General features: G+C 30.9%; 1 protein-coding gene across 2 annotated transcripts in view; it reads right to left on the bottom strand.

The window, feature by feature from the left end:
• GALNTL6 (polypeptide N-acetylgalactosaminyltransferase like 6) overlaps nt 1–12,800 on the bottom strand; it is a 1,464,604-nt gene that overhangs the window by 995,285 nt on the left and 456,519 nt on the right. The window lies entirely within an intron of this gene.

Genomic DNA, 12,800 nt, shown 5'->3' with positions numbered 1-12,800 from the left:
AAAATAATTTTGTACTTCATTCAGAATTTCCAGTGACTGAAAATAAAAAAAGAAAATATATTGAGGTCACACAGATGACATTGGAATTTAATGGGATTTAAACTAAGGTAGTCTGTTTCTGACTAAGTACTCATCAGTGTTACCAATTACATACTATCTCTTATTTGGAATTGGATTATTCAGAAGAATCTTCTCTACCCCACTATAAAATTCTCCAATTTCTTTCCATCTATGCAATATCCAGAATCATTTGGTATCCAGAATTGAAAAAAAAAACACCTGGGATTTTTTTTAATGTATAACTTATATGTTATAAAAGTAAGGACCTTGGTTGATCATGAAGTAAAGAGGCACTCTTAGGTTGTACCTTTCTTGTTCACATGAATATATCCTGATATTCAACAAGCGCTGTAGCTAGAACAACTCAATGAAGGGTTTTCTCTGTCTTTCTTTAAAACCTAAACCTAACCTAACAAAGGAAAGATGTCAGATTTTATAAATTATGACTGAATTGATAATGACTTTACACATTTGAATATAAGTCGTAAGGAAAAAGAAAAACAAAGAAAACCTTGATGGCTGTATAAGCTGCATCAGTTAAAATCACAATCTGTAGTCATACACCATACACAAATCACCACTGTAGTCATACAACCATAATATTTGTCATTAGAATAGTTAGTCAGAAATATGCTAGCCTTTCACTTGGCATACAGAGCTTAAGGACCTCAGATTTTCATTCCAGCATCCATAATGTGGCTACTGATGAACTGTTGCAGTAATATCTTTGTATTATACACTCTATTTGGTCTTTTACTCTCCCTTAATTTATTCTCAATTAGGTAAATCAACCTGCCTTGGATAAGCCAAGTAGCTTTCTACATTTTACTATCTTTATTATTCACCCAAAATAGATTTCAGGTTTTTTTTGAAGTCAAGCTATAGTATCAGAGGTTAAAGAAACTTGAGACATAATTTAAGAGTCAATTAAGAAAGCTATTTATTTATAAGGTAAATAAGAAGTTTTTTTTATTATTTTACAGAAAAACAAACTGAGACCCAGAAAGATAAAATTACTGGATAAAACTAAACAACATGTTCAAAGTACAATTGGTCCAGTAAAACCCATATCTCCTAAATACAAAACCAATTCTCTTTTTAATATACTGCTACTTCATTCTCCCATCATTAGGCATGAAATTGTAACAGTTACACTTAAATGGATCCATACATAGTTCCATTACTTTCTCTAAAAGGAATCACCACCCAGCAGTATTTTCTCATGCTAACTTACAAATCTATAATTCTTTTCAGTTCACAAAACTCTTTCTTCACAATATCCTTTCAACGTAATGAATGAAAGTATTTTACTTATTTGCAAAAAAAATGAAACTGAGGTTCAGTAAAGTGAAGTGACTTGCCCAAGAACATACCATCTGTCCACAGCAATGAGAGGATTCTCACCAAAGTCTCCTCAGCCTGAACCCATCATTACCAGGGTCAATTCTTTATTATATAAAACATAGATAGTGTTCTAGTTGAAGTCAAGAAAATGTAAGTTTGTTCCTTATTCAGATATTTAGAAGCTATGCTAATCTTGGGAAATTATTTTCACCTCTGTCTCAGTTTTGTCATCTGTAAAATGAGGATGGTAATAGGATTGTAGGACTTATATACTTATTATGTTATACAGTATATTTATTAAGTGCTTATTATGTGCCTGACACAGAAAATACAAGTAAAAAGCACAAAGAGAATTAATGTGCTAAAGGAGTTTATATTCTGATGGAAAGAAGGCATAAGGGGGACCTAAAAAGCATAATGGAATAGGTAGAGAGGGACAAGATAGTGAAGTTAGTAAACATGGACTGAGATTGGCTTGAAGTGAGCAAGACTATTTATATACATTTACTCAAAATGTGTTTCCAGGAAAGAACATATCAAATCAGGGAAGGAGATCATGGAGTAGGAGTTCTTCCAGTGGAAGAGTGCCTCTGAGGCAGAGGTCAAGAAGTAACTCACTGATATTACATTTAAAACATGAAAATTTCCAAGTGCTATATTTTGCCATTGTTGTTGTTAACACAAACATTAGAAACATGTGGTTGACATAGATCTAGAGTCCTGGAGTTGGACTAAGAAAGAGGTGAGTTCAATTCCAATCTCAGACACTAGTTAGATGACATTTACCAAATTGTTTAACCTCTCTGTCTCACTTTCCTCATTTGTAAAATAGAGATAATAATAGTATTTATCTCATAAGGTTGATATTGTGAGTATCAAATCATTTATAAAACACATGACAAATCTTAAAACGCTAGTGATGATGATGATGATGATGATAGTTTCATTTTCTATGTTCAATTTTTGAAGAAATTATGAATAAAAAAGTTTTGCACTGTATTTCTATTAAGCTATTTTAATTTGACCATTTGAAAGTATTCTTTATGAACATAAATAATATCAAAAATATAATGACCGACTGAATTTTAAGAGGTGCAGTCAGCGAAATGTTAATAATACCATCTAAAAATAAAAATACAAAAAATTGTAAAAATAAAAAAATAAAACCAAAAATAAATAGGTGATGACAGATCATTATTTAATTCAAAATTAAAAATAAACAGACAAAAAATTTCCAGACATTTTGATTTTTCTTGTATACAAAGTTAGGTAAGATTTTACGCTGTCAGTTACTAGAAATTAGATTAAAGCCTATCTATCTCATCACAAAAAAAAAGAAAGAAGAAAAAAGAAACCAACATTTACTAAGTGCCTAAATGAAATCCAGAGCTTTTTTTTTTTTTTTAAGAGAGTACCCATTCATGTAATTACATCATCATGTTATTTAAAAAAAAAAAAGACTAATGGCAGATTCACCTATAAGAGGAGATAGTATGAAATGGAATGTCAAATTTAGTAACATTAGCAAAGCATTCTGCTAATGAAGGCCTCTCTAGTCAGATCCATCAAATAAAATGCCCTTTTGATTTAGAAGTTAGAAATAGTCAGATTTTATAAATGAAATAAAAAATTGCATAAGGATTATATAAATAAATAAGAAAAACCACATAGATCAAGGAAATAAATGTAAATAATTTTTTTTCACTTACTTGATTTAATGTCACTAATTTAACTTAATAATCTTTTATAAATTGGAGAGAACATCAGAATTGGCTCTATTTAAAATACATATTTATTTATTTGTAAAATATTATGCAAATAAATTTTAAAATTCTAACAAAAGCTTTTAAAAAATTGAATTCCAAATTTTTACCTTCCTCCTGTCTCCTCCTTGAAAACACAAGCAATATGCTGTCAATTATGCATGTGAAGTTATGCAATACTTATTTCTATATTATCTATTTTGCAAAAGAAAACATAGACATAAAAATAAAAAAATAAAGTAAAATATTTGCTTTTATCTGCTGTAAGAATTCAGAGCATTTTTATAATGTTTTTTGCAAACTCTTTTGTCTCATCTTTATTAGAATAGTCTTAGATCAGATCAACTAAGTCCTTTACAATTGATCATTGTTGCCATTGTGCACAATGTTCTGTTGCTTCTGCTCACTTCCACATTATCACATCAATTCACTTAAGTCATTCTATATTTCTCTGAAGCCATCCTCATTTATTTCCTAGGACACAATAATTTTCCATCACAGTCATATTGCAGAACTCCTTCAGCCATTCTGCAATAATGGACATATTTTCAATTATCAATATTTTGCCACCACAAAAAGAGCTGCTACGAATATTTTTGTAGAAATATATCCCTTTCTCTTTTATTTTATGTCTTTGGGATACAAACCTAGTAGTGCTATTGTTGAGTCAAAGGGTAAGCACAGATTTATTATCCTTTGGGCATATTTTCTGTGTATAGTGTACTCAATCTATTGTACCAATACACTTGTCTATTGCTTAGCCAGCATCAAATTGCTTGAAATATTACCAATTTGTGATATAGTTTGAAATCTGGACCTGTGAGGCTTCCTTCCTTCACATTTTTTTCATTGATTCCTTTGACATTTGGGCCATTTGTTCTTCCAGAATATTTTGTTATTTTTTATAAAATAATTTTTAATAGTTTGGTTTGATACAGAATATGTACATTAACTAAGATAGAATTATCACACACACACGCATATATATATATATATATATATGTATATGTATGTCAATAAATATAGATATATACATAAAAAATCAGGTTACCCATAGAAAAATTAAGATTTCTCCAGTTGTTTAGAACCGTGTTTTATGTGGAAAGTATTTGTAATTGTGCTTATATAATCTCTGCATTTGTCTTGACAGGTAGACTCTCAAGTATTTTATATTGTCTGCAGTTAATTTAAATGTAAAAATCTTTTTCTATTTTGCTCAGTTTGTTGTTAATATAGAGTAGTTCTGATGATTCATGTATAGTTACTTTATATCCTTTAACTTTGCTGAAGCTCTTAATTATTTCAATTAGTTTTTAGTTGTTTATAGTTCTCTAAGTATACCATTGTTATTATCTGTAAGTTGTTAAAATTTTTGTTTCTTGATTAGCTATTTTTATTCATTCAATTTTATTTTATTTTCTTATTGCAACAGCTAGAATTTCTAATACAGTATTAAATAATGGTGATGATATATGTAGGACATCCTTACTTCACTTCTGATATTAATGTGAAGACTTTAAATTTATGCCCATTACATATGTCGCTTTGTCTTGCTTTTCTGTTTCTATTGCTTTTCTCATTAGATAGATGGTATTTATAATTTTAAGAATTTCTCCACTGATTCCTATATATTTTTTAAAATGGGAATAGGTTTTGCATTTCATGAAAAGCTTTTTTCTGCATCTTTTAATAGAATCATGTTGTTTTTTTGTTTTTTTCATTATTGATATCGTCAATTATACTAATAGCATTCCTAATACTGAACCAGTCCTGCTTTCCTGATGTAAATACCACCTAGTCATAGTGTATGGTCCTTGTGATATAATGCTATAACCCTTTGCAAATATTTTATTACAAGTTTTTACAACAAATGAAGGTGACCTAGGCATACAGGACCTAAATTATATTATAAAGCAGTGGTCATCAAAAACTTTTCATACTAACTAAGAAATAGGGTAATGGATCAATGGAATAAGTTAGGCTCACAAGACGCAATAGTCAATGATTATAGTAGTCTAATGTTTGATAAACGTAAAGACTCCAGATTCTGAGATAGGAACTCACTATTTAACCAAAATTGGTGAAAAACTGGAAAATAGTATGGTGAAAACTAGGTATTGGCTAACATTTAACACCCTATACAAAGGGTTCATGATGTGGACATATACATTGATACTATAAGCAAATTAGGAGAAAGAGAGATACTCTAACCTCTCAGATCTGTGGAGAAGAGAGGAATTTAAGGCCAAAGAAGTAGAGAACATTATGAAATGCAAAATATATAACTTTGATTACAATAACTTAACAAGTTTTTGTACAAACAAAACTTATATAGACAAGATTAAAAGGGAAACAGAAAGCTGGGAGAAAATACATCTAATGTTTTTGATAAAGGATTCATTTCTTAAAAATATAGAGAATATATCTCAAATTTATAATAATACAAGCCATTCCCCAATAAATGGTCAAAGGATATAAACACAAATTTTAGATGAAGAAATTAAGGCCATTTCTAAGTCATATGAAAAATGTTCTAAATCACTATTGACTAGTGAAAGCAAATTAAGACCATTCCGAGATACCATTTTATACTTTTCAGATTGACCGAGATGGCAGGAAAAGATAATGATAAGTGTTGAAGGGAATGTTAGAAAACTAGGACATTAATGCATTGTTTGTGAAATTGTGATATGATCCAAACTTTCTGAAGAGCAATTTGGAACTATCCCCAAAAGATTATCAAACTGTAAATTCCTTTTGATCCAGCAGTGCTTCCACTGGGTCTGTATCCCAAAGAGATCATTAAAAAGGAAAAAGGACCCACGTGTACAAAAATGTTTATAACAGTCCTTTTTATAGTGACAAAGAACTGAAAATTAAATGGATGTTCATCAGTTGGGGAATAGCTGAATAAATTATAGTATATGAATGGAATGGAATATTAATGTTCTATAAAAAGTGATCAGTGGGCTGATTTCAGAAAAACTTGGAGATACTTACATGATCTGATGCTAAGTGAAGAGAGTAGAACTAAGAGAACATTGTATATAGCAATATAATTATGTGATGATTAACTGTGATGTACTTGGCTCTTTTCAATAATGAAGTGATTCAAGGCAATTCTAATAGACTTGTGAATAAAAGAGCCATCCACATCCAGAGAAAGGACCATGGACACTGAATGTGCATCACTTTTGTTGTTGTTTGACTTTTGATTTGATTTTTTTTGAGTAGCATGATAAATACAGAAATATGTTTAGAAGCATTGCATATTTAACCTGTATTGGATTGCTTACTGCCTAGGGGAGGAAAGGAGTGGGAGGTGGAGAGAAAAATTTGGAACACAAGGTGAAAGAGGAGATTCTTTGTATTAATTGCTACCTAGTCTCAATGGATGCAGCCTCAGTCAAACTGAGACCTGTTGAAACCTTAGCTTAGAAAAAACAAGGTCTCCCTTTTTATCCAGGACCACCTTCAGTCATCCTGATTTATATTTTTCTACCAGTTCCAGATGGCCCTGAAGGGAAAAGTGAGGCAGGTGCTCTTGTACAGCCTTCCTTCACTTAAATCCAATTTGCCTGCAGTCATGATATCACCTCCCTAATTTCATGGTCTCTTTTAAGAATGATGAACAAACTACAAGAACATCATATACCATAACTTATTCAGCCATTCCCCAATTGATGGGCATCCACTCAGCTTCCAGATCCTTGCCACTCCAAAAAAAAAAGGATATCATAAAACATTTTTGCACAGGTAGGTACCTTTTCCTTGCTGTATCAAAGAGTATGTACAGTTTGATAGTCATTTGAGCAAAGCTCCAAATTTCTTTCCAGAATGGCTGGCTGCATCAGTTCACAACTCCACCAACAATGTATTAGTGTTCCAGTTTTCTGATATCCCATTCAACATTGATCATTACCTTTTCCTTTCATCTTAGCTAATCTGAGAGGTATGTGGTGGTACCTCAGAGTTATCTTAATATAACTTTCTCTAATCAACTATTGTTTGTTTTTTGGCCAACCCATTCTTTAGGATATTATATGAATTTCAAAAAAATTTAGTGTATTCATCTTTTATTGAATGTAATTTTACTGCAATATGATCTGAAAAAAGTCTATTTTATATTTATATTTCTCCTTTTTCTGCATTTGGTTTTTAGGGCCATGTATTATATGATAAATTTTTGTGAAGCTATCATACTTAGCTGAGAAAAAATGGTATATTCCTTTCTATTCCTATTCAATTTTCTCTAGAGATCTATCATCACACTTTCAAGTTACATAGCATTATTCATTTTATGGTTAGATTTATGTAGGGGAAATGTTGAGATCCCTCACTAATATTATTTGATTGCCTTTTTTTCCTTTAATTCCTTTAACTTTTTTAAAAAAGAATGTTGATTGACATGCTATTTGGTGTATGTTTTATACATTTGGTCCTTATATAATTTTGTTATTTGTGGGTTATTTTAAAGCAAGATGTGATTTCCCTGCTTATCCATTTTAATGGTCTACTTTTGTTTTTGTATTTTCTGAGATAATGATTACTACCACTACCCTTTTCACTTCAGGAGAAGCATAATAGTTTCTGCTCCAGCCTCTAATTTTAACTATGTCTCTATTTTAGATGTTTCTTGTAAACAACTTATTGTTGGATTCTGGTTTGTAGTTCATTCTGCTGTCTGCTTCTGTTTTGTTAGTGAGATTATTCTCTAATAGTCATTTATAATTATTTAGTTTTCACTTCCTCGTGCCTTTTGTTCTTCTTTTTTATCCTCTCTCTCTCTTTCTCTTCTGTCCTTCCTCTAACATCTCTTTTGCTTTTGATATCTGCCTTCTTATTTATTCTTTCTTTTATACCCTCCTCTCCATTCCCCCCACATATATCTAACCACACACCTCTATATTTATTTTCTTCCCCTTCAATTTCCCTATTGAGTTTCTTTCTATTACCAATAAAATACATTTATATGCATTTTTTTTCTTTGATCCAATTTAGATGAAGATGATCTTCAAGTGCCCCCCTCTACCATTTTCCTTTCCATTGTAAAAAACAAAAACACAAATTTTCCTTTTTATATACAACTCTCCTCATCTTAACATGCATTTAGTTTTATATCAGTTTCTTGATTTCTTATAATTTGAGGTTAGAGGTTCTTAACTTGTGGTCTAAAGACCATTAAGTGTCTGTGGATAAATTTTAAGGGATTGGGATATTGAATGAGAAGCAAATTACTTTATTTCAGTATGATTAATTTCCTTGTAATTTCATTTTATGCATTTTAAAACATTCTGAGAAGAGGCTTATGGATTTTATCAGAGTGAGAGTTAGGAATATGAATAGCCACAACATTTTAAGGATTCTTGTTCTGAAACAAAATATTATCTAAGATTTAAGGACTTTGATGTTTTTAATTGGCTGAGAGGACAGGATTTATATCCATGCTCTTGCATGCATCTTTTATGTGAGATAATTTAGACATTCTTCTTTTCCCTTCCCATCCCACAGAATTTCTCTTCTTTACCTATCAGTTTGGGTTTTTTGTTTGTTTATTTGTTTTTTTTTTATTTTTTATTTTTTTTGGTACAATGTAAGAAACAAAATGTCTTATCAAGAACTCCATTGACACACTGCTGAATGCAGGAAAGATTTTACATTTTTGTAACTCCAAAGGCAGTATTTCATTTCCTATCCTGAAGGGCTAGTCCCTTCCCTGATTCCCTAGTAAGAAGATGTTACAGATGTTAGAAGACTTGAATCTCCATCCCTCCTGCCTCCAAGGAGCTTACCTTCTAGAGGAAGATAAATTTATTCTTTAATATCCACCTCCAATTATTCTTTCATATTCTTATGGATTTCAGTTTTCTACTTTTGTTTCATTTCTATAATTTACTTTTCATAAGTATGGACATTAAATAAAATGCTCATCTATTTCTCACAACAGTGTCCTAAAACAATTAGTTCAGCTCTATGTCCTTTATGTAGACTTTTCTCTAATTTCTCTAATAATGATAAAGATCTTAGAAATTACATATATTATCTTCCTATATAGGAAAGTAAAACTTTAACATTATTGAGTCCCTCATGACTTCTTTCATGTTTAACTTTTTTGTGTTTCATTTGAAAATCAAATTTCTCCTCAGTTATAATCTTTAAATCAGGAATACAGTTCTCTATTTCACTAAATAGCATTTTTCTCTTGAAGGACTATAGTCATTTTTGCTGTGTAGGTTATCCTTGAATGTAATCCCAACCCCCCTTCTCCTTTACTAAATCTAAAGTAATCCTGACTCTGTGTTCCTCAGTATTTAAATAGTTTCTTTCTGGCTATTTCAATTATTTTCTCTTTGACCTGAGAGCTCTAGAAGTTTTTTGGTCATTTGCTCATTTTTACCATACAATTTCTTGACTTTCATCTTTAAATTAAAATTGAGCTCTGTCCCCAATGTAGAGACAAGAGAAGGACCATGTCTCCAACTTCAGGCTTTCTATTTGTTTGTTTTGCAGTGCTGTTTTAGAGCTACTTTTTAAGGTTTGAAAGGTTTTGTTGCTTGCATGAGAGAAGTATGCTCATTGCTCTCCTGGTCTTCATTCTTATTCTTATTCATTGGCATTGTAACTGATGTTGCTCTACAGGGCCCATTTTTCCTTGTGACCAACAGCAATATCACACTTCTGGACTTCTGTTCCCTTTTGCCTAAAAGTTCTCCTTTCTGCCCTTGAACTATGACCCACAGTTGACTATGGCAATGGAGTTTCTGAACAGTATCCTGCATTCAGTGCTAATACAGGACTCTTATGTAATCTCTTTCTGAGCAGTTTTAAGGTACTTTTACCATCTCTGGCTTGAGAACTTCCAAAGTTTCTGTTAATTTTTGTCATCACTGGTTTCTAACGTTAATATTGCACCAAGATGGGTTTGGGTAAGCCTCTATTCCCATGTCATAGATCTCTCTTCCAGACCTCCTAAACTGTCTTGGGCTGGAAGAATGTCTCACTCTGACTTTCTGATGGTTCTGCCATTCCAGAATTCAATTTTAAATATTATTTTCAAGATGTTTGGAAGAGAGTGTTGGTAAAGTTCAGCTGAGTGCTTTCTTTAATTTAGCATTCTAGGTGTAACCCCAGAAGTCTCAATGGTTGGATATAAATAAATATTTCTTCAAAGTAAATCTCAGGGTAAGGATTATAGGATTTTCCTTTATGTGTGAAGATGACTAGTTAACTAAGATATACAAACACAATACTAGATCAGCACTTTGTTTTAAGAATACTTACTCCTTCACATAAAGATATAATTGAAAGCTCATAGGGAATAAGAGGGGTGCTCTCATAGAAAATATCTAATGAAGATAAACAGAGACAGGAACATTATTGTTGAGATCTATATTTTATAAACAACAATGTTAAAATATCAGAATTAAGCATATAATTTAATTTAATTTGTTTATATCCATATGATAATTTGGATCAATGAAAAGCAGATATGTTTTCAATGGAAATTTTCTAAATGAATTAATGAAAGAACATGATAAAATGAAAAAAGGTTAAAATTGCCCAGATGTTTGAAATATAACTTAATAAATAATTTTTGTTTGGTTTAGGTATCAGAATGCTATGAGAATGTAAATATATTTATGTAACTAGGTGCCATTAAATTATACTCAACCTCCCAGCTGAATTTCTAAGTGGATTCAGCAAGCAAAATGAGCAGTAATAAAAGCTATTTGGCAGCTTGAAAGAGACAAGTAGATTTTATAATTTTGTGTTCTAATAACATGCGACAATGTATGTGAAGGGAAACAATGAATGCTGTGCTTCCCCATACTAAAATCATTAAATTAATTTTCTAAGTCAACCCATTTGATATGTCAACAAAGAAAAGGAATAAAGAATGAGAAATCTTAATTAATGCTCTTTCAAATGAAATAGTATAGAATGTGGAATCTTGATACTTTTTTAATATGTGAGGTTTATTCAGTTCAGGCATCATTCAGTATTGTCTTTTCTTTTTCCTTTCAATAGACAAAAACTAAAACAGTTGCTGGGAAAAATTGTGAAAAAATAGAATGACTGAAATAAATATGAAGCAATAGATTCCTGAAATAAAACTATATAAAACAAATTACGCATATATGTTTTGAATTTCTTCTTTTAAAAAAGCAAATAAAAAACAAACAAAAAGAAGCAACACTTACTTCTTTTTCAATGTCTGCTTTGCTCTGAATGGCTATTCAAAAGCAAACATAGAAACTTAAAAACAATCAAATTATGGTTTGAGAGGTACTAGCTGATACATTTTAATCTTAACTAGAGTCTCATAAAGATCAGATGATAAGTGTCTCCACTGAGCTCAAAAAGAACAAATTTTAGACTTTACAACTTTTTTTGAGTGTTAAGAATGATGTTCAAGAATTCTTGTAACATAAGAGCCTCAATGTCAATAATATGCTTTGGAGAACACAAAGCCAATTACTATTAAGAACACAAAAAGAAAACTTTTTAATTTAATTCTCTCAGAATGATAACATTTAGATTTTATTCCTCCAGCAAACTCTTCTCTTTCATATATGATATAAATATATAATATATTCAGAAATATCAAATTTAGTAGGTAAATTGTTGTATAATAGAGTATGGATATCAGAAATTGGATTAAAATAGCACCTTTTATATTTAATACATGTCTAAAAGTCATGCAACCTTTCTAAATCCCAATTCTCTTGAGTATATTATTGGGATAGAAATAAAGTAAAACTTCCCCTATAGAGCTTTTGTGCAATTGAAATGACTTCGAGGTGCAGCACATTACACTATAATAAGAAAACATATCAGTAACTGTTTAGAGAGTTTGACAGCTGGTGAAGATTGGGTCCTATGCATAACAAATTCAGGCCCAAGGTCTGATAGAGAAGAGGACAGAAAGGCTCTAGAAAGATACATAAAAGAGAATCTTAAGACAGATTGCCTACTTTATATTTTTCTAAAGGACTATTTGCCTACAGGTAAAATAAATATCAACACAACTTCACTGACTCATTTAGATTTGAACTTAGCAACATACATTAAAAAAGAAATCATATACATATGTCTTTAATGCAAAAAAAATCATTTAAGGTAAGGAAGAGGAAGACATAAAAAAGACTTTCCTAGAAAGTCTTTTCCAAGAATACAACTCTATCATTTTCCTCCCCTAGTTCCCATATTAAAGTGAGATATAAAGAATGTAGGACAATTGAATGATACACAATTCAAATTCTTGAAAGATAATATTGTTTCTTTTCAAACCCAGTTGGTATACAGTTTACACTCCTCTCTTCCCTCATCCTTCCATCTTATTCACTTACAATGACCTTTCTATTTTATGATGATATTCTTTAATTAATGTACCAATCAAGTTATTTCACTAAACGGGAGACTGATTAAATCTAATTGTATAAACAAAAAGAATGTGGCTGGAATATTAAAACAGAATGAAAGAACAGCTTTGCTATGAACAGTTCCTTTTACCATATTTTCACCTCTCCCATTTTGGGGTTGGAAACTGAAAGTTACATCTCATTGAGCTGCCAAACTTCTGGAACTCCATTGTAACTCTTAGAGACTCAGCCTAAACCTTTAAGCTCTGTA

The sequence above is a fragment of the Sminthopsis crassicaudata genome, chromosome 6 (assembly GCF_048593235.1).
Source record: "Sminthopsis crassicaudata isolate SCR6 chromosome 6, ASM4859323v1, whole genome shotgun sequence".
Taxonomy (NCBI): Eukaryota; Metazoa; Chordata; class Mammalia; order Dasyuromorphia; family Dasyuridae; genus Sminthopsis; species Sminthopsis crassicaudata.
The sequence above is the reverse complement of the archived record's forward strand: the minus strand, read 5'-3'. Positions and strand labels throughout refer to the sequence as shown.